Source organism: Myotis yumanensis, unplaced genomic scaffold (genome assembly GCF_028538775.1).
Source record: "Myotis yumanensis isolate MYYU_CA2020_CCGP unplaced genomic scaffold, mMyoYum1.0.hap1 SCAF_1, whole genome shotgun sequence".
In the NCBI taxonomy this organism is placed as follows: Eukaryota; Metazoa; Chordata; class Mammalia; order Chiroptera; family Vespertilionidae; genus Myotis; species Myotis yumanensis.
Genome location: NW_027223752.1, coordinates 125541666 through 125569205, shown reverse-complemented (window position 1 = coordinate 125569205; position 27540 = coordinate 125541666). Strand labels below are relative to the sequence as shown.

The 27540-nt window shown below is 43.6% G+C and overlaps 1 pseudogene; it reads right to left on the bottom strand.

The window, feature by feature from the left end:
* Positions 1 to 27540, bottom strand: part of LOC139013224 (E3 ubiquitin-protein ligase RNF168-like) — a 175872-nt pseudogene that overhangs the window by 126489 nt on the left and 21843 nt on the right.

The following is a 27540-nucleotide window of genomic DNA, read 5'->3' as shown; positions in this document are numbered from 1 at the left end:
GACAGGCATAGAAGGTAAATAAATGCCAGAATTAAAAAAGAAAGAAAGAAAGAAAGAAAGAAAGAAAGAAAGAAAGAAAGAAAGAAAGAAAGGAAGAAAGAAAGGAGAGGTTTGGAGCTTCAGTCGCCCACCAGCCTGAAAACGGCCCTCAGCCCCTCACCCAGACTGGCCAGGCACCCCAGTGGGGACCCCCACCCTGAAGCAACAAGATGGCGGCTAATTTGCATACTGAAGGCAGGTGGCAGCAGGCAAGGCTGTCTGCGGTTTGGGACTCAGATCTGTGACCCTGCCAGACGGGGGGCAGTGCTGGAGGCTGTCCACAGTCCCAGGACCCAGATGTGTGACCCTGCCAGACAGGGGGCACCGCAGGAGGCTGTCCGCAGTCCAGGACTCAGATCTGTGACCTGGCCAGGAGGGGTGGCAGTGCTTGAGGCTGTCCACGGGACCAAGACACGGATCTGTGACCCTGCCAGACGGGGGGCACCGCGAGAGGCTGTCCGCAGTCCGGAACCCGGATCTGTGACCCTGCCGGGCGGGGGCCAGTGCTTGAGGCTGTCCATGGGACCAAGACACAGATCTGTGACCCTGCCGGGCGGGGGGCAGCACTTAAGGCTGTGCACGATCCTGGGACTCGGATCCGTGACCCTTCACGGCGGGGAGGCAGCCATCAGCGCCCAGGAGTGACTGCGCAAGATCTGCCTCCTGGCCCAGAAGGTGCAGGATCGCAGGGACAGCCACCGTGGCGGGCCAGACTGACGTCCTCCTGGCCGCGCCAGGGGGGTTTGCGGATCTGCAAAGCCAGAGGCCTCCAGTGTGCACATCCCCCCTGGCATGCGAACATCCCCCAGCACACTGTCACCCTCCCACGCCTGCAACAGTTGCAAACCAAGACGTGCACAAGTTCCCCCCGCCTCTCCACCGCACTTCCATCAACCCGGCATGCCTAACACCCCCACAGGATGTGCAACATCCCCTCTGATGCGCTCACGTCCTTTGGAGAGTGTCTGGGTGTTCTGGGTGCTGAGAGTGGGCGCCTGTGAGATGACAGTGAGAGCATGGAGTGGTGATGCCCTGTTCCCACGGAGGCCAGTGCAGCTACGAGATCACCTCTGGGGGGTTAATGCAGGTGCTGAGGCGGGAGCAGGTGCAGACAGACACACCTGGTGGGCGCGGGCAGCCCTCTCTGAGGTGCCTTCGGTCAGCGTTCAAGATCAAGAGCCCAGAGGCAGAGAGGAATTCCGTCCTCTCAGTGAAACAGTGGGATAGTCGGGGCGACCGTAAAGGAGGGATGTGCACTTTGGGTGCCAGCACCCATGAGTGAAGGCTGCCCTGACTGAGCCTTGCTTGCTTGGGGCCTAGCGCACTCCTGCTGGGCAACGGGTGACAGGACGTGCTTTTCCGAAGTAATGAGAGAAAACATTGATTCTCCTGCTGCCCACGAAGGTGGAAAGTGAAGTGGGGAGACATGTGGGGAATGAGCAAGGTTCCCTGTCTGGGGGTTCCAAATCTGCTGTTGGTTTCTTTCACCACTGACTAGAGATATACAGGGTGTCCCCCCAAAATGTATACACACTTTGAATACCTACTAATTCCAATGGTTTTAAGCATAAGAAAGGAACAACAATGGAGCTATTATCTGTTAAAAGTGTGGGCACAAACAGATAGTTGGACATTTCCTGAGGGGTCTCAGATTGGAGAGGGTGAAGGCCAGACTGAGGGGCCCCTTCTCCCCCACTACCCCAGTGCACGAATTTCGTGCACCGGGCTACTAGTACAAACATAATATACTAGAGGCCCAGTGCATGGATTCATGCACCAATGGGGTCCCTCAGCCTGGCCTGCGGGGATTGGGCCAAAATCAACTTTACAACATACCCCGAGGGGGTCTCAGATTGCAAGAGGGTACAGGCCAGGCTGAGGGACCCCAGTGGTGCACGATCGGGGCTGGGGAGACACCGTGGGAGGGCTCCAGGGTGTGTCCAGCCTGTCTTGCCCAGGCCTGATCTGCCAGACCCCAGCAGCAAGCTAACCTACCAGTCAGAGTGTCTGTCCCCCGGTGGTCAGTGCGCATCATAGCAACAGGTCAAATGGTCGGACACTTAGCATATTAGGCTTTTATTATATAGGATTATTTTCCAACTCTACCTTATTTAAAAAGTATTACAAATGCCATAAAAGTGATGAAAGCAAAGCATTATAAGTGATACATAAACAGAATATTGTTTCCTGTGCAGAGTAGAAAGGACCATTTCTCAGGAGAGCTTAAATTTCAGCCAGATTCTCAAGAATTGGTAAATCTCAGTCATGTAAAATGGTGGTGGGAGAACACATATTCCAGAGACAGGAACTTCATGAGCAAAAGGGCAGAGACTAAAAAGCATGACTTTTCTTCAGGGAATACTGAGTAGTCTAGTTTTCTGGGGAATACAATATTGTGGAGTAGAACTATGACAATGTCTTGGGCCTACGTCACAAGGGACAGCGAGAGAATTTAAACTGTCCATTTGGCAGTGGGGAGTCATGGAAGAATTATGAATTACAAAGAGATACCAAGCTGTGCAAGGAAGAGCTTAAGGCAAGAAACAAAGTATCATGGAAGCAAAGGCAATAATCCCTGCCTGAACTAGGATGGTGGCAGGGGGAACACAAAGGGACGCACTGGTTCAGGTGGCAATCCATAACCTTTCAAGTAGTCAGCCCATCAATCTCCCTGATAAGAGCAGTAAAGCCTCGTTGGAGAGACTGGCTTCACTGTCTGCCAGTAATGAAAGATTTGCACTGAGAATACGAATTCCCAGCTTCTATCCCTCGTAAGGCCAGGGTAATGCATTTTCAAGAGGCTGTCTAGTGTTAACAGTCAGGCTGAAGTCATGGAAAGAAACAACGTTAACTAGCTCAGAAGGAAATCAAACTCACCAACAGAGACAAAGAGCCACAGGCACAGGTCTACAGGCTTAAATTACAGGACAGAGGAAATGGATGGCAAATGGACTAACATCTTCTTGAACCTGCCTCTCTGATAAAATTTCCCATAATAGCAAAACATTGAAATGATGATGATAAGTAATGATCTCTGCTAATTGAGAAAAAACAATAAATGCTACCTATGGGTTGTGAATATTTTAGACATGTGGTGCTAATTTGAAGTGCTATATAGCACTCAATTTCAGTACTAGGTGCCCTAATAACATGTCAGTATGACCAGGAATTCATGTTGTAGGCTGCCTTTGTTTTTATTATCATTAAAACACCAAGTTTAATGGATGCTTTGACTTTGCAGCACCCTAAACCCAATCCAACACCCTGTAGCTATCTTGATATTTTACAAATTTCACTTTGATGCCAGATATAATTAGTAATCAAATGTTTCAGGATTGGGTCAAAGGGGAAAAATGAAAGGAGAAGACGCTATCATTGGCAAAATGAAGGTCATCTTTATAGAAGCAGAAACACCAACTGTGATGTATAGCAGAAAAATATGAGCTTCTTGGATGGTATTATACTGCCATCTGGAGGCATAGCAACATACCTATAACATGCACCATGGTTAAAACTGTTAGAACTGAAAATCTAGCAAGTACACATAAGTTAAACCAGAAAAGATGTGAAATTCTAGAGCAGGGGTGGGCAACCTTTTTGTGAGTGCGTGCCAAAACCAGCAAAATCTCTAACTCAAAATTCTTTTGCGTGCCAATCCTAATTTTTTGAGAACATGTTATTCCTACTTGATATCTCTTAAGGTATACGTATGTGAAGAACCTTGAAGAAATAATAAAATTCATTCAAGCGACAAAAACACAGTATATGATGATGAAAAATACATTTATTTTTTAATGTATACATGTACACTGATAGTCTGACAGAAAACTTTATGACTCCGTTTGATATTATCAGTGGGACTTTTGCTGCTGCATCATTGATGGCCGAGATTTTACATCAGGTTTATATTTCGTGACCTTCAGAGATATGCACGAGCTACTACTTTCATCCGTCAGGCTACTCCTAATATGAGACTTAACAAAATTCATCACTGAGAACGAAGATTCACAAGCGTATGTGGATGAAAACATGGAGAGTAATGCTGTTGCAAAGTTTTTTAAACAGAAAAAATTTTCTGGAATGGCATTCCAAGTCCTCAATAGTTCGTTTTCAACACTTCTCTCTGGTACTCCTGTCTCTAATCACTTTTTTTTTTTTTCAATGTTTTCCAAGTCAACTCTAAGGTCAATAAGTTTCTGCTTCCAAATTGAGCTACTCTGAAATTCAGTCAACTGCATTTCAAAGTCAGCCATGTCTATCCATGAAAACATTTGTAAATTTAGTTCCTCCAGTTTCATGCTGTCTGGAAACCTCATGAATTTTGCTGTCTCTTCCAGTTCTCTGAATTTCGCAAATCTTGAGAAGAACTGCTCAATAATTGACTCAATGATGTTTAAAAACAGATTTCGAAGGCTTTGACAGTCTTTTCTGTCATCTTTTGGGAGGTCTTTGATGTGCCTCTTGAGGTTTGGGAAATATCTAAATCACTCACCATCCACATCCCTCTTAAAGACTTCCAGTTTCTTTTCAAAAGCCTTTATGTAACCAAACATAACATCAAGTGTCTTGCCAGTTCCTTGTAATTTAACATTTAAGTCATTCAAATGTTCACAAAAATTGTAAATGGAAGATTATAAGAGAAGGTTTTGCGTGCCAGCAAAAGTTACTGGCATGCCATGTTTGGCACGCGTGCCAGGGGTTGCCCACCCCTGTTCTAGAGTAATCTTTTCAAAAATTTTATGCCTCAATAGGAAACAGAATTGGCATCTAAATCAAAAATAAAGGTAAGGGTTTTTTGAACTACAGAATATGCATTTTCCCAGAAATCTTGAACTATAAGGGCAAGAGAATTAACAACGGAACTTGAAGTAGTATGAAGATCAATATATACATGGGCAAAAATAAATTGAGTGAGGGAACAATAAAAGGAAAAGTTTTCTGGGAAGGCAAGCGCCATTAATGACTTGAACAGCAAAAGATAGTCCCAAAGATGGGGTGTGGGAGAGAATGAGGAGTTTCAGTTATAAGGAGTAGGTTCTGAGACCTAATGTACAGTGTGGTGACTACAGCTGATAATAATGCACTGTACTAGAATACTTGAAATTTGGTAAGAGAGTAGACTCTAAGTTCTCACCACACACATGCCAAAAGAAATGATAAATTTGTTAGGTGATAGATATGTTAATTAGCTTGATTGTGCTAATCATTTCACAATATGTACATATATCAAAACATCACATATTTTTTAAATATATAGTTTTTATTTGTTAATCCTACTTCAATAAAACAAGAAAATAATAATATATAAGCTGTGAGGCTAGATAAATTCCCTTCCCCAGGCAAAAATTAAGACCCCAAAAAAACAGACAGCATTCACAACATCTTTGGTCATTTTTTAGGGGGCTGGGGATGTTAATCCTCACCTGAGGATATTTTTTCTATTGATTTTTAGAGAGTGGAATAGAAGGGGGAGAGGGGAGAGAGAGAAACATCAATGTGACAGAAACACATCAGTTGGTTACATCCCACATGTGCCCCAACCAGAGTCAAGAACAAAACTGCAAGCCAGGTATGTGCCCTTGACCGGGAATTGAACCCATGACCTTTTGGTGTGTGGGCTGATGTCTACCACTGAGCCACACTAGCCCAAGAGCATATCTTTTCAGCAGCAACTTTGGGGGACAGTCTAGGTGAGCTTAGACTAACCCAGAAGTAACTGTACTAACAGAATGTTGGAATATTCTATTAAAGGTCAGCTGAGGCACCAATTCAGGGATGATACTCTGCAAGATAGGGGTACTTTTCTCCAGGATGCAGTATATGAGTTCAACCAATGGCTGATATAGGGACCTGTGACCCAGTAGCTGAATATATGAGTACAGAATCAAGAGGAGGATGTGGTATTGGCCCCTCTCTCCATCACTCCAGTGACTCTGTGTACAGAATGTGGCTTTCCTTCGCACCATCCTGGGCTCTCTGATCTTCCACCCTGGTTCTCAGCGGGGAGGGGGAGGAGGGGAAGGAACGGCATTTCCACCAGGAGGCATGGCAGGACTGTGCTGAATCTGAAGCTATAAATAGAGACCTGATCACTTTGGGATCCTTATGCCAGTGGCCCAGCAGAGAACACAAAAAGTTACTATGTTGCCCGGCTGGTGTGGTTCAGTGGCTGAGTTTCAACCCAGGAAACAAGAGATCACTGGTTTGATTCCCAGTCAGTTCACATGCCCAAGTTGCAGGCTCAATCCCCAGTGGGGGGCGGCATGCAGGAGGCAGCTGATTGATGTTTCTACCCCTCCCTCTTTCTCTCTCTAAAAAAAGAAAATCAAGCCCTAACTGGTTTGGCTCAGTGGATAGAGCATCAGCCTATGGACTCAAGGGTCCCAGGTTTGATTCCAGTCAAGGGCATGTACCTTGGTTGCAGGCACATCCCCAGTGGGGAGTGTGCAGGAGGCAGCTGATCAATGTTTCTCTCTCATCGATGTTTCTAACTCTCTATCCCTCTCCCTTCCTCTCTGTAAAAAATCAATAAAATATTTTTTTTAAAAAAATCAATAAAAACATTTTTTTTAAGTTACTATGTTGCAGAGGCAGTGAACTCTGATTATCATGAGGAGCCAAGGTTGCTGCTATGTAATGGGAGCATGGAGAGGTACATGAGTACCTAGGATGCTCACTTGCATCTTCTTGTGCTTTCATGTCCAGTTACCACAGCAAACAGTCAATTGCAAAAACTAACACCTGATAAGAGCAAGACAGCCAAGAGTTCAGACACCTCAGAGATGAGTCTGTCTGGATCACCTTGCCAGATAAGCAAACTACACCCCCAAGTGCTGATTAAGAGAAATCTGGACTGGAAAAACATATCAGTCATGCCTGTGGCACACTGCCACAGCAGGGACTAAACCTTGTTCTTCTAACCCACTATAGTAAGTCTTACATAGTTTGAGGCCTGCCAACTCCTAAAGACTCAGTGAAAAAGTGGATTTAACATGAGGTACAGGTGAATATGAGCTATGTGAGGGGTGGACAACAGTAAATGCCTCCTGTGTGTCTACAGCTCATCCTCAAGGCCCACCTCTAACTTTAGCCATAATGTTGGCAGACAGCTCCATGTGACCCCAGACGCACCTCCAGCCTCTTGCATTAAAAGCAACACCACACTTCTTTCTCCTGCTCCCATGATTCACTTCCCAAATAAACTATCTGCATCCAACTCCTAGTCTCTGGCTCTGCTTCCTGGGGAAACCAACTTGTAACAAGCATTTCTCTTCTTCCATCCTCCCTGCCTTTGTACGGAGGCTGATTTTATGTCTTCCACCCCAATCCTGCTGCCATTAACGTCCTCCACCACTTCGATTTCCCATCACCCCTGCCCCAAAAGCAAGCCTCAGAAAACCAGCAGTTCTGTCCTTCAAAGGCCTGTGCTCAGATATCAGACCTCCACAAATGAATCACTTATTTGAGATTCTTTTAAAATACATTATATGAAGGCTCTCCAGTCTGCCTACATTTTCAAGTATAGAATATTTAGCACAATGACTGTCACAATCTCAAAAACTGTTAGTTCTTTTTTCCGTCAATACCAGATAATCATTAATCATGAATAATCAAGAGATATAGAGCATTACTATCAAACCCAGCCTGCTGGCTGATGCTTCTCCTGTCAGGAGAGGAGGTTTATATAAAGTGCTAGTGTTTCCTTTCTCCTCGCCATACCTTTTAATCCCCAAGTGGTTCTGTACATTCCCAGGGTACAGGTGGAGAAAGATAAGAAAAATATACTTTACTCTTTTCCCTAAATGCCACGTATCAAATACTGGTTCATGTGTTTCAGCCCAGACCTATCTATGTGTCTTAGAATGGAGTTGTGACTGATGCTAGGCACCAGGGAAAGACTTTTACCCTGTAACCAACCAATTGGTTGTATCTCACCAGGCATTGTTCCTATTGTATAAAGTTCTCAGAGGAAAGACTCTACCCTGTGCAACATACAAGTCCATCAGTGGTCACTCATGAAAGAGTAGTAAGAGATGGAGGAAGGGAGGTGGGAAGGAGAAGAGAGAGAAAACAGCAGCCATCATGTGGTGTGCTGAGGTCCTCACTGCTAAGAGCAAATAGCTCACCAGGACTTTTTAATGCCTCTTTTGTTGTGATGCATATGTGTCTGTTATAACTAAGATTTAATCCTCAGGGGTTTTTTTGTTTTGGGGGTTTTTTTAATATATTTTATTGATTTTAGAGAAGAAGGGAGAGGTAGAGAGACAGAAACATCAATGATGAGAGAGAATCATTGATTGGCGCCTCCTGCACGCCCCCCACTGGGGATCGAGCCCGCAACCCAGGCATGTGCCCTTGGCCGGAATCGAACCTGGGACCCTTCAGTCTGCAGGCCAACGCTCTATCCATTGAGCCAAACCAGCTAGGGCCTCAGGGTTTTATGAAAAAACACCTCTGGCACCCTTCGGCACAACAATGGGGCTAATTCAAACCTGACTTGAGCCTATGGTCTTAAACCCTATAAAACAAGTGTCGTCACAGGGAAAGCCCCTAACCTTGATGACACTTATTTGAGACTCTCTGGATTTAAAAAAAAAAAAAGTATAAGCATGAGCAGGTTCGAAGATTCTCCTCATCCTCAAAGTATATCCAGTAGTAACACACACACACACACACACACACACAGGCCCACAATATTATCCAAATGGAAATCCAAAGTTTACTAAAATAATTTATACAACAAAAGATAAAAGAGCATTGTTTGGCTTTGGGGGCTTATATAACATAGGTTCTGAATTAACTTTAATATCATATGATGAAATGTACCAATTGGCAAATGTTCATGGACTTAATCAATACTAGGGATTTCCACTGCATTTAAACAAGGTACTCCCTCTACTCCTAGGAGAGTTAAGTATAAAACAGGGAACAAATAAGTATGCCTCATCTTAACTTTTGGTACTACTGCCTTGCCTAAATTGTCCACAGATACAGCATTACTTTGAATATATCATGGTGGACATGGATGCCCTAACCTAATAAGTTAAAGTTAAATTAAGTTGCTGGCACTTGACAAAATGGTATACCATGAACCTTCTCCCCCTGCTAAAATAGTTAATATGGCCCAATGTAAATTAAAATATTCAATTATTGAAATTCATTATATAAGACCATTTACAGAAGGGGTGATTGTCCTCACTGCTTCTCCATTTAACAGTCCAATTTTGCCTGTATCTTAACTTGGAAAGAATGAAAGGTGCCTCATGGTGAATTACCACAACCTTAAATGCTGTGGCCCACCCATCAGGGCTCCTATACCCAATGTTGTTGAAATTATTGACTATCCAATCAACAACTGATGAACATTTTGCTATTATAGACTTGACTAATACATTCTGTTCAGTGACTATCTCAACAGCCTCTCGGCTTCAGATTGCCTTCACCTCCAAAAGGGAAGAACATAACTTAACTCAGCTGCTCATGGGACACCTCAACAGTCTTAATATCATACACAAACTTTGCAGGCAAGAGCTTAACTCTATCCAATTTTTCTTAGGATCACAGGTGTGACATTACACTGATGAGATTCATTGGAAGTACTCATTTGGGACATACAATCACTCACAAAGGAACTCAGAAAAGGAGATGAGCCATCATCCCACACATAATACAAAGCCCCACTGCTTCAGTTCATTCCTAAAAAGTACTCAGTAAACCAAGGGCTATTTCATCCCAGACACTGTCAAGAAACAACTATTGACCATCCCAGCACCCACAATATCTTTTAATTCTTTTGGGGTTCTGATGACAACATATTCTTCATTTACAAATTTTACTTAAGCCCATTTATGCTATTACTTGCAAGTCAGCCTACCTTAAATGGTCCCCCTCCAACAAAAGACTCTGGAATCTATCCAAATTGCAACACAACAGGCATTCTCATTAGTGCCCTCGAGACTCCTTCTATAGAAGTTTCAGCAACCTCATCTCAAGTTTCCTGGAGTCTCTGGACCCACCTATAGGGGCCACAAGTTGTCAATATGTTTGCTTGGGGGGTTTTAATCCCCATCCAAGGATATTTTTTCCATTAACTTTTTTTTTATTAGAGAGAGAAACATCAATGTGAAAAAGACACATCAATTGATTATCTTCCACACTCACCCCACCTTGGGTGGGGGATCAAACCTGCAACCCAGGTACATGCCCTTGACCAGGAATCAAACCCATGACCCTTTGGTACGAGGGCCAATACTCTAACCACTTAGCAACATTGACCAGGGCTGTCCATATGTTTCTTTTGCAAGAAACTGCTCTACTCAGCCTATGCTATACACCATTAGGGCAGCAATTGCTAACCACTTACTTGTCTCTCCTGGAACAAAAGCCCTCATAGGCTCTGAGTTCATGAACTAGACCCAGCTGTCCATCATTCCTTGGGCTGTGGAAACAGCACCCCACAAGCTCTGCAGCACCCCACTTGCTACAGAATGGAGCCAAACCAGAACCCTCCGGCATATTCCATCTGCAAGAGTGGGTGGCTTCCCTTAACCTCATTTTTTTTTTTTTTTTGCTAGATGTTATGATGCTGAAGGTCAAACCCCTCCCAGATTCCTTAGCTACCTGGAAGACCCCTTGGGATCAACCAAGTGAACAGCCAGTGAAGAAATAACAGTCGAAAGGAAACTGGAGCCCATAGTTCTCCCCTTCAATCTCTAATTTTGCTCAGTGTCCATAGTAGGGTAGCCTCAGAGGACTGGCTGCCTTCTTCAGCTGCCACCTAGTACTGTACTCTTCCCCTAGAATGAGTGGTATTCCTTTGGCACCACCCTAAATTAAATTAATGCTAACATCAACCCGCAGGTGTCTAATTTCTCTCCTTCAACATGTCAGTAAAACACACATGAATAACAATGCCACTCCCCTATCCATTTTAAAATTTAGAACCAAATATAATAACTGCCCCAGTGGCATTTTCCAGGCAAATCCAAGTTCCTACATTGCTGTCACCTACCATGACCATGGCAGAGAACTGGTATTATCTGAGAAAAGGAGGGCAGACCAAAACAAACAAACAAACAAAAACAAGACTCTCTGTGGTTTCTGTCTTGCCAAGATGCTGGTCAGTCCACCCTAACATTTGGAGACTCGGCTCATAAAATCAAATGCAACTGAATTCAATTAAGTCCAAGGCTTACAGAAACTCCAGGTGCTGGTAATTTGTGAAGTTGCTGTTATCTTCTTTTTCCCTGGGGTCCAAGGAGAAGCAAGAATCTCTGCCAAGGGTTTCTCACCAAAACTTGATTTTCCTTAGATTTTTAATTCCCAAGGCCTTAGTTAATCTTCACAAACCCAAGGGCAAAAAAAAAAAATCCTAATCCCTTGCTACTGTCTAGTTTCCCACTGCAAAAGAACCCGATCTTCCTTGGAGAACAAAACTTGCCCTTGCTGAAAGACCAAAGACACCTGGTGAGGAGGAGAATGGGCTTGTGCTACCTAATTGTAAAGTACATTCTCACAAAGCCTGAGCACCAAAGATCTGCTGTTTTGACATTGGTTTTCTCTGATCCCAGAGAGAGTTTGCTCTCTCCCTGTGTATTCTGTTCATAACATCTGACGCTGTCTCTGCAAGACTACAAGCTCCTAAAGAGGTTCTCCTCGCCCTGAGAAAACACTTCTCTCCCCTTAGCAAGACCAGATCCCTGCTTGCTCAATCAAACCTGTTCTGACCCCAAAATGAACGCTTTTTTTTGTCAACCCCAGCCATGGCCCCATGCCAGCAATACCATCTGCTGCAGCTGGGCTGCCACAATTGAAGCCTGCTGCTGCATACCACACAAAAGTCTTCCCACACAGCACTGTGACTCTACATTCCAGGCTCTCTGTTTATACTCACTCGGCCCCACAGTGAACAGCAACATTTAGGCATGCAGGGTGAGGTTTGAATGACATTAGGCTGGTATTAAACTCAGATCCTGCCCTATCCTCACCTCTCCTGCCTGCACATTTTCCAACCATGAGAGCTATAGTTAAGAAACAGTAACCAGTGGTGAAATTACTCCTTTATTAACAGCCAAGCCCGCACCCAATAACTCCCAATGATAAGGTCTGACAGAAGCTGAGTTGAAGAATGTGGCTTAGTCCTAAAGGTTTACAAATCAAAAATGGCAAGACTCACAGAGAAAACAGACTCTGCCATTATGTAACCGCCCCAGTTGCAGACATGAAATGGAAGAAAAAGATAGACAGACAATCTTGTCTAGACAGCTCAAGATGACAATTCAAGATGCAAAAGAAGTGGAAAATGCCTGGCCTCTTCTAAAAAGACAGGACCTGCTTGGGTGTGTTTACCACATCAGGGTAGGATAAACAAAACAGGACACCACTCATAGGTACTGACATTTATTTTTTAATTTATTTTTTATATAGCTTTATTGTTTTCAGAGAGGAAGGGAGAGGGAGAAAGAGATAGAAACATCAATGATGAGAGAGTATCATTGATCGGCTGCCTCCTGCACAACCCCTACTGGGGATCAAGCCCGTAACCTGGGCATGTGCCCTTGACCGGAATTGAACCCGGGACCTTTTGAGCGTCTGCAGGCTGACACTCTATCCACTAAGCCAAACAAGGTAGGACCATAGGTATTGACATTTAAAACACAGTACCCTGCCTACTAGCAATGCAGGGCCCAATAAATGTCCTGGGCCCTAGCCAACCAGATTATCAACTTTTCTTCCCTTGGAGAGAGGACACTAAGAAAGGGATGAAGAGACAGCAGAACATGAATGAAAACAGATTTACACAAACACATACTTGCCACACACAAAGACAAACACATACTGGGTATCTATCTAGGCTTGGGTATAGGACAAAGCTTAATTTTTCCTGGAGCATTAGGACACCATCACAGGTAAACGGATAATTTCATAAGAATAGGGACCAAAATGTAAAACCAGCTGTACTGGCTGAATCGGAGCCAGGTTATGGACAGCCAAGTATGGTGCCTAGGGAGGGCCTCCTTAAATTCGTGCCTCAGCTTCCAGCTTGCCTCACCCTCGTCCTGGCTCTGGACTGAATTCACATGTGTGTTGGGGGAGGAGGGCAGCAATGTGATTTAAAATTGAGAGAATGCAAAGGAAACATAAAATCCAGATCTAAATAACAAAGGAGACTCAGAGAAAGATGCAACAATTCAGCAGTCATCACTGGCTAACCAGAACCCAGTTCTAAGAGAGCAATGCCCTCTACCATGTCCCAGTAATCCATGAAGTATGTATATGGAATATTAAAATGTTTAAGTCTCACATTGTATTTTTATCTGTTATTACATAACAAATTATCCAAAAATTAGTGGCTTAGAACAGCATTTGTGATTTCACAGTTTCATTGAGTCAGGAATATGGGCACCACTTAGTTGGGTCGTCAGGCTCAGGGTTTCTCACAGGCTGCATTCGAAATGTCAGTTGAGCCCAGCTGGTGTGGCTTAGTTGCTTGAGTATTGTCCTGCGCACCAAAGGTTGTAGATTCAACTCTGGTCAGGGCACATAACTGGACTGAAGTTTGGATCCCAGTCTGGGGCATGTATGGAAGGCAATCAATCAATGTTTCTCTCTCTCTCTCTCTCTCTCTCTCTCTCCCTCTCTCTCTTATTCTCTCTCTCCCCCTCCATCCCTTTCTCTGTCTCCCCCTTCTTCTCTATAAGCATGTCCTCAGGTGAGGATTAAAAAGAAAAAAAGTCAGTTGGGGCTGTAGTCATCTCAAGGCTTCACTGAGAACAATGCGCTTCCAAGCTCACTCTTGATTATTGGCAAGGTTCACTTCTTTGCCAGAGGCTGTCCTCAGTTCCCTGACACTTGGACCGCTCCAATATGCAGCTTGCTTCATCAAAGTAAGCAAACCAAAAAAAGGCAGCAAGAAAAAGCCAATAAGACAAAAGTCACAGTCTTGTATAGCCCAATCTTGGAAGTGACATCCCAGCATTTGTGCATATTCTATTCATTAGAAGCAAATCGTTAGGTACAGCTCATATACAAGGGGAGGGAGATAAGACAAGGATGTGAATACCAAGAAGTAGGAATCAATGGAAGCCATTCAGGAGGCTGCCTACCACCCCCATGAAAATCAGGATTAAGAGAACTTATATTTTTCAAACAGTAACAGGTATATACTATACTTACCTTGTACAATAACTCAAACAGAAATTTCCTGCTTGAAATTCGGTGACCCCCCAGCAGCTTTGCATCATTTTATTAAATGCTTAATGATAAATAATTACAGATTAAATGGTTAATGCCCATAATAAGTCACTGTACCACCAGCAGTCTTTACATCACACTCAATCTCAATAGATGGGCCTTTGTGTATATCTGTGTTTTTCTCTTCCAAAACACCGTTTCCCATTGAAAACCTGCCCCTTCTCCATCCTGCATGGTTCTGATGAAACGTAATCACAGGCCCTGTCTGACCCCTGGCTATTCACTTGACCATCTTCCTTTCACAATGACTAGTCAAAGGGGTGGCCAGAGTCCATCCATGCCATTTGATAGGAAAATACTGAGAGCAGAAGGTCTCTTACTTTTGAATTATGAACAATAAAAATGAAAACTTACAGCTGTCAGAAGCCACCTTTTCCACCACAGGAAGGGACTGTTAGTAAAGCTGAGTGAGGAAGGAGAGAGAAAGATAGCTAATGAGATGATTGGAACCCCTGTAGGGCATCACAAAGCACTCTTGCCAGTTCTACTCTAAACTTCCTCGTTTCATGAGCCAGTAAATTCATTTTGCTCAAGGCTGTTGGGTTTCTGACATTTGCTTATAACCAGAAGTCATGACTAATACAGGCTTGTATCAAGCAGCTAGCCCATCTTAGTAATTAATATGTATATTCCATCTCTGTGTGGTTCTCAAAGAAGAAACACAGCAGAGTTACCCAGAAAGCTCTTTTAAATACATATTTCTAGGCCCTACCCAAACCTACTGTTTCAGAATCTTTAGGAGAAGATGGCGGCTGGCAGGACGGAGGTGAGGGAGAGGGTGTGAGTGAGTGAGGGGGTGAAAGGAGAGTGTGTGGATATGTGTGGTGAGTGTGTGAGTGAGTGAGGGACAGTTACTGGTAAATCCGGCAGGAGTATCAGAGGCTGGCAGACCAGGCTCTCCTGGACAGGGAGCCCCTACCACCATTGCAGGCACTCCCCAGGCTGTGGGGCTTGGGCACGGAGCCCATGCCATCTTGAAGGGGAGAGCGGCCTCTTCTAGGAACTCATTAGCACCACCACCCCGACTGGCCTTGGACACTGCCCGTGACCCTGCAGCCACTCCAGCCAAAATCCTGCTGCCCCACCCACAGACCCACAGACCCTGGACCTCCACCTCCAAGGATGCACGGCTCCCACAGCAGTAAGTGCAACTTCCCCTCCCCAGCAGACAACCTCTGGACACCTCAGTTGTGCCTTCCCAGTGTGCAGACCTCCTGAGCCCACCGCTCCACAGGCCGCTCTTGGGTGCCTCTGTGAGCCCCAGCTGGGCACGCTCATATCAAAAATAAGGACGCACTGCCCTGGCAGTAGAAATTGGGACTTCCCCCTTCCCGGCTGCCTGTCCACAGACACCGCGGGTCGTGGAGGGCCCCTCTGAGTGCTTTGCCCTGGCAAACAGCTCCCGGATGCCTCTGTGCACTGCCGCTGGGCGCATATGAATCCAACCAAAGACACAAGGCCTTGGCAGCAAAAACTTAGTCTTCCCCCTCCCTAGCAACTGAGCGCCAGACACCGCAGTTGTGCCTTTCCAGTGTGCAGGCCTCCTGAGCTCCGCCACCCCTATAGGCAGCTCCCAGATGCCTCTGTGAGCCCCCGGTGGGCATGCATGGGCACAAGGCAGCAAAAAATTTGGACTTCCCCCTCCCTGGCTGCTGACCTCCAGACACTGCAGTTGCACCTTTCCAGCAAGCAGGCCTACTGAACCCGCTGCCCATACAGACGGCTCTTGGGTGCCTCCTTGAACCTCCACTGGGTGTGCTTGTATCCAAACAAGGGTGCACAGCCCCAGAAGTAGAAATTCGGACTCCCCCTTTCCCGGCTGCCTGCCCACAGACACGATGGCTGTGTGCTTTCAGCACGCAGGCCCCCGCTGTCTGCTGCCCCAGCAGGTAACTCCCAGGTGCCTCTGTGAGCTGCGACTAGGCGCACTTGTATCCAACCAACCAAGGAAGGGCCCAAGGCCCCAGCAGCAGAAACTCGGACTTCCCTCTCCTCAGCTGCCGACCTCCCATCACACAGTTGCACCGATCCAGCACACAAGCCCCCTGAGCCCTCTGCCCTGACAGGCAGCCCCTGGATGCCTCTCTGAGCTGCCACAAGGCACAATCCTTATTGCTGGCATCCATTTCCTGTGGTAGTGCCACTCCAGCACACAGGCCCCCTGAGCCCACTTCCCCTGAGCAGACAGCTCATGGGCACCTCTGGGTGCATGTATCCAACCAAGGGCACACACCTCCCAAAACAGAAACTGGGACTTCTCCCTCCACGGGGCCGGTGGCACACCACAATCACTCCATTCCAGCATGCGGGCCTCACGAGCACACACCCTTGGAAGATGGCTCCTGGGCCCCTCTGTGAGCTGCCACTGGGCATGTGCCTCTCCAACCAAGGGTGCATGGCTCCCTCAGCAGGGTCCATGACATCCCCCTCCTGGCTGCCTACGTCTGGACACCTCGATGAGTTACTGAGAACTCGCCTCCCTGGACAAGGTCACATTATATCAGCCATAGACTCTGAGATTCCCACATCCCCAGCTGCTCGCTCCTGAACCCCCTTGTGATTCAGAGAGGGAAATCACTTTGGCCAGAGTCCCACTGCCTCAACCACAGACTACGAGACACCCACCCCCCACTGTCACGGCTCTGGGACCCTCGTAGTGAGTTGCAGAGTGACGCTAATCCAGCAAGAGTCGCACAACACCAGCCAAAGTCACAGTACCTGAGCCTCAGGCCCTGAGACTCCTTCCTCCCAGGCCATGGACTCTGGGAAGCCACAGTGAGCACATACCAGTGAGACCTCATGCAACCTTTTCCACAAGAGCTATAACTACTATCACAACCAAAACATTTTGCAAAATGAAGCTGGGGGTGAGTCACATTGCCAACCTGTGACGGGACATCATCCACGAATAAGAAACTAACATCCAAGACCTAACTACATCAAAAGAACCCAAATAGCTCAAGTAAGGAGCTCCGCTAGATCACCAAGTCCGGGAGACCTGAGAGACCGCACCACTGGGTCCCAAAAATCACCAACTACATAGCACCACCCCCAAAAGAACCTGGATAGCAAAGAAGTTGGATCTAAGACATAGAAACAATTAAAACAATACAGCAAAAAATGGGGAGATAAAAAACAATCCCCAGAGGAAAGAAAAATACGAATCACCAGAAAGGGAATTAAATGAAATGGAGGCAAGTAACATGTCAGAGAAAGAATTCAGCGCAATGGTTATAAGGATGCTCAAATGACTGGATGACAAATACACACAACTCAATGAGAATTATAAGAAGCTGAATGAGAATGTCACCAACATGAAAAGGAACCAAGAGGAAATGAAGAATGACATAGCTGCAATAAAGAACACAATGGAGGGCTTCAATAGTAGACTAGAAGAGGCTGAGGACCACGTCAGTGAATTTGAAGACTAGGTAGGATAAAACACACACAGCAGCAACTGGAAAGAAAACTTAAAAAGCAGGAGGAGAGCCTAAAGGAGCTTTGGGACAACACGAAATGAAACAACATCCACATAATAGGGGTGCCAGGAGAAGAGGAAGCGGAGCAAGGAATAGAAAACCTGTTTGAAGAAATAATGACAGGAAACTTCCCTGGTGTTGGCCAGAAAAAAATCTCTCAAGTCCAAGAAGTACATAAAGTCTCAACCAATATGAACCCAAAAAGACCAACACAAAGACACATCATAATTAAATTGGCAAACATCAACAACAAAGTAAGAATCTTGAAGGCTGCCAGAGAGAGACAGAAAGTTACCTACAAGGGATCTCCAATTAGAATATCAACTGATTTGTCAACAGAAACACACCAGGCCAGAAGGGAATGGAATGAAATATACAAAGTAAGCAAAGCAAGGGTCTGAATCCAAGAATACTATACCCAACAAGGCTATCATTCAAAATTGAAGGTGGAATCAGGAGCTTCACAGACAAAAAAGGGCTAAGAGAGCTTATTACCACAAAGCCAGCAATGCAGGAAATGCTCAAGGGACTTCTGTAAAAAGAAGAAATAGAAAGGCAATAAGGAACACAAGCATAAATAATAAAAATGGCTACAAACAAGTACTTATCTATAATAATAAAAGCGTAATATGCAAATAGACCGAACAGCAGAACAACCATCTGGACGACCTTCTGGATGACCACACTGGTGCCAGGCCAGCCAAGGTGGGTGTGATGCAATTGATCGAGGGACTCCTCCATCACCCCATGATTACCTTGTAGAGGGAGGCCCAGGCCACCGGCCAGTGACGTGTGGTGGGTGTGCGGGGGCGGCCAACAATCGCCCCATAGAGGGAGGCCCAGGCCAGCCAAGCAATCGCACCCCACACCTGTCACACACAGAGGGGGGTAGCGCTGGACAGATGGCAAGCAGTGGCAGCAGCAGGGGTGGGGCCAGCTGCCAGCATCCAGGGGAAGAAAAGCCCCAATAGGCCCTGATCACCATCCAGGCCTAGGGACCCTACCCGAGGGGTCCTGGATTGCGAGAGGGCGCAGGCCAGGCTGAGGGACACACACACTCGCCACCCCGCCCCATACCCACTGCACAAATTTGTGCACCAGACCGCTAGTCAATAATAACATTAAACGTAAATGAATTAAATGCTCCAATCAAAAGACATAGGGTAGCTGAATGAATAAGAAAACATGACCCATGGACTAAAGGGTCCCAGGTTTGATTCTGGTCAAGGACACATGCCCAGGTTGCAGGCTCGATCCCCAGTAGGGGGTGTGCAGGAGGCAGCTGATCAATGTTCTCCTCTCTCTCTCTCTCTCCCTTCCTCTCTGAAATCAATGAAAATATATTTTTTTAAAATGTATATGGAACTCATACAACTTAACAAAAGGAAGATAATCCAATCAAAAAAATGGGCAAAGGACCTAAATAGACACTTTTTGAAAGTGGACATACAGAAGGCCAAGAGACATATGAAAACATGCCCAAAGTCACTAATCATCTGAAAGATGCAAATCAAAATGACAATGAGGTACCATCTCACACCTGTCAGAATGGCTATCATTAACAAGTCAACAAATGACAGGTACTGGCGAGGATGTGTCGAAAAAGGAACCCTCATGCGCTGCTGGTAGAAATGCAGACTGGTGCAACAACTGTGGAAAACAGTATGGAGTTTCCTCAAAAAATTAAAAATGGAACTCCCATTTTACCCAGTAATACCACTTCTAGGAATATATCCCAAGCAATCAGAAACACCAATCAGAAAGGATATATGCACCCCCTATGTTCACAGCAGCACAGTTTACAATAGCTAAGATTTGGAAAGCCTAAGTGCCCATCAGCAAATGAGTGGATTAGAAAACTGTGGTACATCTACACAATGGAATACTACGCTTCTGTTAAAAACAAAGAACTCTTACCATTCGCAACAGTATGGCTGGACCTGAAGAGCATTATGCTAAACGAAATAAGCCAGTTGGAGAAAGATAAATATCACATAATCTCATTCATTTGTGGAATATAATAAACAACATAAACTGATGAAAAAAATAGATCCAGAGACAGAGAAGCATCAAACAGACCATCCAACCTCAGAGGGAAGGGGGGGGGGGGGGGACGCAACCAAAGGACTTGTATGCATGCATATAAGTATAACCTATGAACACAGACAGTAGGGAGGTGCGAGCATGTGCTGGAGAGTGGGAACGGCTGGGAAGAGGTCAATGGCGGGGAAAGGAGACATATGTAATACTTTAAACAATAAAGAATTAATAAGAAAAAAAATAAACTCAATGCCCAGCTGCTCTGGCTCAGTGATCTATGAACCATGAGGTCACTGTTCAATTCCCGGTAAGGGCATATGCCTGGGTTGTGGGCTCGATCCCCAGTAAGGGCCATGCAGGAGGCAGCCAATCAATGATTCTCTCTCATCACTGATGTTTCTCTTTCTTTCCCTCTCCCTTCCTCTCTGAAATCAATAAAAATATATTTTTTTAAAAAGAATAAACTCCAAATGGGTTAAAGACTTAAATGTTAGACCTGAAACCATAGAAATCCTAGACGAAAACATAGGCAGTAAAATCTCAGACATTTCTCATAGCAATATTTTTTTCTGATATATCTCTTCAGCAAGGGAAACAAAAGAAAAAATAAATGGACCACATCAAACTAAAGAGTTTTTGCACAGCAAAGGAAACCATCAACAAGGTGAAAAGACAACCCACTGAATGGGAGAACATGTTCGCCAATGATACATCTGATGAAGGGTTAATATTCAAAATGTATATAGAACTTGTAAAACTCAACACACACACACAGAGACACACACAAAACATTCCAATTTAAAAAATGGCAAGAGATCTGCATAGACACTTCTCCAAAGAGGACATACAGATGGCCAATAGACATATGAAAGGATGCTCAATGTCACTAATCATCAGAAAAATGCAAATTAAAACCACAATGAGCCCTAGCCGGTTTGGCTCAGTGGATAGAGCGTTGGCCTGTGGACCAAAGGGTCCCAGGTTCAATTTCGGTCAAGAGTACATACCTTGGTTGCAGACTCCTCCCGACCTGGGCCCTGGTCAGGGATCGTGCAAGAGGCAAACAATCGATGTTTCTCTCTGTCTTTCCCTCTCCCACTCATCCTAAAAATCAATGGAAAAATATCCTCAGGTGAGGATTAACAACAACAACAAAAACACAATGAGATATCACCTCACATCTGTCAAAATAACTATCATTAATAAATCAACAAGCCCTAGCCAGTTTGGCTCAGTGGATTGAGCGCTGGCCCATGGACTGTAGGGTCCCGGGTTTGATTCCAGTCAAGGAAATATACCTCAGTTGCAGGCTTGATCCCCGAGCCAGTCAGGGCATGTTCAGGAGGCAACCAATCAATGTTTCTCTCTCTGTATCTCCCCCTCCCTTCCACTCTCTCTCTAAAAATCAATGGAAAAATATCCTCTAGTGAGGATTAACAAAAAAAATAAAATAAATAATTTTTAAAAAATTAAATCAACAAACAACAAGTGTTGGGGAGGATGTGGAGAAAAGGGAACTCTTGTGCACTGTTGAATGCAGACTGGTGCAGCCACTGTGGAAAGTAGTATGGGGTTACCTCAAAAATTAAAAATTGAATTGCCTTATAACCCATCGATTCCTCTTTTAGGAATTTATCTGAAGAAACCAGAAACACTAATTCAAAAGAATATATGTAGCGCTATGTCCAGTCCAAGATTTGGAAGCAGCCCAAGTGTCCTTCAGTAGATGAGTGGATAAAAAAGCTGTGGTTTCCACAGTGGAATTCTACTCTGCTGTAAAAAGGAAGAAAGTTTTATCTTTTAAGACAGCATGGATGGACCTGGGGAACTTTATGTTGAGTGAAATAAGCCAGTCAGAGAAAGACAAGTACCATATGATTTCACTCATATGTGGAATTTAATGAACAAAATTAAGTACCAAGCAAAATGTAAACAAACTCATAGAAAGCAGGTTGACAGCTCTGGGGTGGAGGGTCATGGGGGTGCTGAAGGGATTGAGCAAAAAAGATAATAAAAAAGAGAGAACTCATGAACATGGAAAACAGAGTGGTGATTGTGGGGGTGATGGGAAATAGATAGAGGGGGAAGAGGAAATAGAGGGATAAATGGTGATGAGAAAAATTAATTTTTTAAATAAGAAAATAAAAATAAATAAAAAGAGAAGTTATCTGTTCCACACAGACCCAAACTATGGTGGTGTGAAAGGCACAGAGTAACTTCAATAAATAAATATCCATTAATAAAGGAGGAAAATAGGAAGTCACTAACTCACTGAAATTATAAAATACAGCTGGGCATATGCTTTCAGTTCATGATTGGGGCTGAATCCTGCTTAATAGGGAATGATTTTCCATTTTTGGTTCTTCCCTCTGAGATCTTGATTTTGCCCTCCAAGCCATTCTTCCTTTTCCTTAGAACTATACCATTTCTTTTTTTTTTTAATTTATTGGGGTGACATTGGTAAATATGATCGCATAAGTTTCAGGTATGGGTTTCTATGTTACAAGATCTGTATATTGCACTGTGTGCCCACCACTCAAGTCAAATCTCCTCCTGTCACCTTATATTAGGACCCCCGTCACCCTCCACACCCTTCACTCTGGCAACCTCCACACTGCTGTTTGTGTTCACAAGTTGCAGTTTTATATCCCACATATGAATGAAATCATATGGTATTAGCTTTTTCTGACTGACTTGTTTCACTTAGCATAACGTTCTCAAGGTCCATCCATGTTATTGCAAATGGTAGTATTTCATCATTTCTTATGGCTGAGTAGTACTCCACTGTGTATATGTATCACACCTTCTTTATCCAGTCCTCCATCACAGGACACTTTGGTTGTTTCCTTGTCTTGGCCGTAAATAATGCTGTAATGAACACAGGAGTGAATATATATTTGTGAATACATGATTTTGACATTTTCAGATCTATACCCAGGAGAGAGATTACTGTGTCATATGGTAGCTCTATTTTTAATTATTTGAGGAATCACCAGACCTCTTTCCACAGTGGTTGTACCAGTCTACATTCCCACCAGCAGTGAATGAGGGTTACCTTTTTTCCACAACCTCTCCAATACTTGTTATTGCTTGTCTTGTTGATAATAACCACTCTAGCAGATGTGAGATGGTATTTCATTGTAGTTTTGGTTTGCATTTCCCTAAATACTAGTGATATTGAACATATTTTCACCTATCTATTCGCTATTCTTGGGAGAAGTGTATTTCCAGGTCCTCTGCTCACTTTTGATTTTGTTCTGTTTTTTGAGTATTTTATATTTTAACTAGAGGCCCGATGCACAAAATTCGTGCAAGAGCAGGCCTTCCTTCCCCAGGCTGCCAGCACCAGCTTTCCTCTGGCCACCGGCAGGCACCCGGGATCCGGGCTTCCCTCGCAGCCCCGGCTTCGTCCAAAAGGTCGTCCGGTCTAATTAGCATATTACACATTTATTATTATAGATTATTATTATAGATATTTTTATTATTCTTTAGATCTTTATTGTTGAAAGTATTATAGATTGCTGGAGGCAAAGATCAACAGTAATTAATATACAAATGAAGAAGTCCATCAGAAAGCTGAATGGGACTTTGAAATTCAGCAGGGCTGAATATCTGCATATTATTACCTGCTGCTGACTGAATGGCCGAAGGCAACCCCCTAACCTGATAATCTTATACTGTTTACCATACTTTACCTTTTGATATGCCTGTTTGCATTCCTAAAGGGCAATTGTGTATTCTAGTAAATAAAAAGGAGATGGGTTTAGAGATTCAGCAGAGCTTAGTCACTTGAACTAAGTTTCCAGCTGGCTTCCCCCATAATTTCTAAATTTATATTTCTTGTCTTGTGTATTAATTTGCACGTCAGCTCTTTCTCCAAGACTTTGAACCCGAGCTAGGCGGGCCATGGCTTCACAATAGATGTCTCCTTTTATCCCCCTTGATCCCATCTATACCAAATCCACTCCTGCCAACGCCTTCACTGCACTATTGTCTGTGTCCATGGGATATACATATATAAATACAAGTTCTTTGGTAAATCTCTAACACCCATCCATCCCCACCTTTCCTCTGAGACTTGACAGTCAGTTCCATATTTCTATGCCTCTGGATTTATTTTGTTCATCAGTTTATTTTGTTCATTAGATTCCACATATGAGTGAGATCACGTGATACTTTTCTTTCTCTGACTGGCTTATTTTGCTTAGCATAATACTCTCTAAATCCCTCCATGCTGTCTCAAAGGGTAAGAGACCCTTCTTCTTTACTGCTGCATAGTATTCCATGGTGTAAATATACCACAGCTTTTTTATCCACTCCTCTACTGATGGACACTTGGGCTGTTTCCAGATCTTAACTATTGTAAATTGTGCTGCTATGAACACAGGGATAGATATATTCTTTCTGATTGGTGTTTCTGGTTTCTTAGGATATGTTCTTAGAAGTGGGACAATTGGGTCAAATGGCAGATGCATGTTTCATTTTTTGAGGAAACTCCTGTATTCTACAATGGCTGCACCAGTATCATTCCCACCAACTATGTCCTTGGGTTCCCTTTTCTCCATATCCTCGCCAGCACTTGGCATTTGTTGATGGTAGCCATTCTAACAGGTGTGAAGTGATAGGTCATTGTCATTTTGATTTGCAACTCTCAGATGATTAGTGACTTTGAGCATTTTTTATGTCAGTAGGCCATCTGTATATCCATTTTGGAAAAGTGTCTATTTAGGTCCTTTGCCCATTTTTTTAATTGGATTGTTTGACTTCCTTTTGTTAAGTAGTATGAGTTCCTTATACATTTTGGATATTAACCCTTTATTAGATGTATCACCTTCCTATATAAAAGGCTAAGTCAGTGGTCGTCAACTCATTAGTCAACAGAGCCAAATATCAACAGTACAACGATTGAAATTTCTTTTGAGAGCCAAATTTTTTAAACTTAAACTATATAGGTAGGTACACTGTTATTAACTTAATTAGGGTACTCCTAAGCTGGCCTTTGCTAAAAACATCCTCAATCTGATTGAGGTATGTTCGCTGAGGTTGACCGCTTCCAACTCTCCCATCCACACTCATCTTGTATACTTGTTTCATCCATCTCCTTTCATTCATCCTCTCCGTATGTCCAAACCATCTCAACATACCTTCCTCAATCCTCAACACTAGATCTTTTTTCACTCCACAACGTTCCCTAAAATTAACTTAATAAACTTTACTTAAAGTTTTAAGTCTTAGTTAAACTATAGGTACGTTGAATAAAACTTGATATCATACTTAATAACAACATTATTTATTGATAAAATTAAATTTCTTACAATTTACCTAACAATATCCATAAAATTAAATCATGATAATGACTGACAAACACTAATGTGAACAATGGCCTTCCATCTCCTTGGAAAGTTTGGGTAAGTCAGGTTTGTATGTTGTTGTTTTTAATTTTAGGCACAATTCCAGGTTCTCATCAATAAGATGACTTCTCAATTTACTCTTGATAAGGTTCATGCTTGAAAATGATTGTTCGAATAAATATATAGACCCGAATAAGGAAAGAACAGCAAATGCTAGTTTTTTCAGTTGATTATATGAGTCAGGAATACTATTCCAGGTGTTAAAAATCAACATATCTTCCTTCTCCAGGTCTTTCAAAGTAGACCACTTGTGCCGTGAACTAAGTTCACATTTGTTTTTCTCCAATATTTCTATATCAGCGCCAAGACGTTCAAATTTCGAGCTCCACAGTTCTTTGTTTTTTAAACCCAGCAATTGCATTTCAAAGTTGCCAATGTCAATATTAAATGGAGAAAAATTTAATTCTGTTACAGTAGCATTGAGAGGTTTTTTAACAAAGGCTAACATCACTTTGCTGTTTCTGAATTCCTGAAACCTGTTGAGAAAAGCTTCCCTCATATTTAAAAGTGTTGTTTTGAAATAGCAAATGTCAATATCAGAATTATTTTCTTGGCGATGTTTCAACAGGCTTGGAAAGTGAATCAAAGTTTCTCTTTCAAAATCTTGAGCAAAAAGAGATAATTTGTTTTCGAATGAAATAACTTCTTCTAACATCGAAAAAACTGTGTTTCCTTTCCCCTGTAGTTTACGATTAAGCTGATTTAGATGAGATGTAACGTCTACCATGAAATAAAATTTTTGGATCCACTGATCGTTCGTTAGTTCTGGATAGTGAACACCCTTCTCAAGGAGAAATGCTTTAATTTCTGTTAATAAGGAAGTGAAACATTTCAAAACGTTTCCTCTTGATAACCAACGTACCTTGTTATGCAGCAGAAGATCTGCATACTCACTCTCCATTTCAACTAAATTCTTTAAATTGGCGATGGTTAAGAGCTTTAGCTATAATGGAGTTGATAATCTTAATCACCAATTCCATAACTTTGCAAATTTCTTCTGGAAATGTCTGCGCACAGAGAGCTTCTTGATGAATGATGCAATGGTAAGTAAGTATCTCGTGATTAATTTTTTCTTTCAAAATAGCAACAAACCCATTTCTTACACTGGTCATACTTTTCGACCCTTCTGTTGAAATTGAGACAATTTTTATCGAGTGGAATATGATGTTTTTCAATGCACTCAATTACAGCATTTGCTATATCCTCTCCACGTGTTTGACCTTTGAGTGGCAATAATCCTAAAAGTTCTTCTTTAGGACCTGTAGATGAAATAAATCGTACAAAAAATGAAACTTGCGCTGTATCATTTATGTCACAAGACTCATCAACTGCTATTGATAAAGCTGAAACCAATTTAAGATCTTCGACTTGCTGGTTGGTTATATTCGAAGACATTTTGACTGTTCTATCTTTCACTGTTTTAGCAGACAATGGTAACTCTTTAATTTTTTTTTAGAATATCTGCTTTGTTCTTAAAATCCCAAAATAGCTCTTCAGATGCATTTATAAAACAACTTTTTATGTATTCGCCGTCTGTATATGATTTTCCTCTCTTAGCAATCTCTGGACTAACCACAAAACTTGCAATATTAACATTGTTGGAAGATTGCATCCAGTAATTAATTACAGAACTTGATTTTTCTTGACTCTTCTGAAGTTCCTCAACTGCTTTCTTCCTTGCATCACCGACAGGATATTTAGTACTAAATGACACGTGTTTAGTTGTAAAGTGTCTCTCCAAATTTGATTTCTTGTTATGCGCCAATTTTTCCTGATAAATAAGACCGGTCAGAAGGCCATTTAAATTTTGAATAAACTCAAAAGTCTCGGTCCATTCAACTTTAAATTCATGGTTTTCAGAGAATCGAAGATGGCGGCATAGGTAAACACCGGAGACAGCTGCCGCAAACAACCACTTCAAAAATACAACTAAAAGATGGAACGGACATCAACCAGAACCACAGGAAGGCTGGCTGAGGAGAGACTCTTCAACTAGAAGGAAAAACAACAGGATTACGAGGCTCAGAGGAGGCGCAGTGTGGAAAATTTAAAGGTACGGTGGTGCGGTGGTGCGCGCGCAAAGCGGGCTGGTGGCTGAGGGCGCAGTTGTCATTTTCAATCAGGAGGGAGTCTCAGACTCTGGGCTACAGATCCAGGCGAGTCTCTAGGGATCCAGACTCGAACGGGAGAAGCGGGACTGTCTGGCTACAGTCCCTCCGAGGTTTGCAGCGGTTGCTGGGACAGAGAGGCAGAGCCCCTGGGGACGGACTGAGAGCAGCCATAGCTGCTCCCTCCCCCCGCCCTGTTGATCCCGCCCC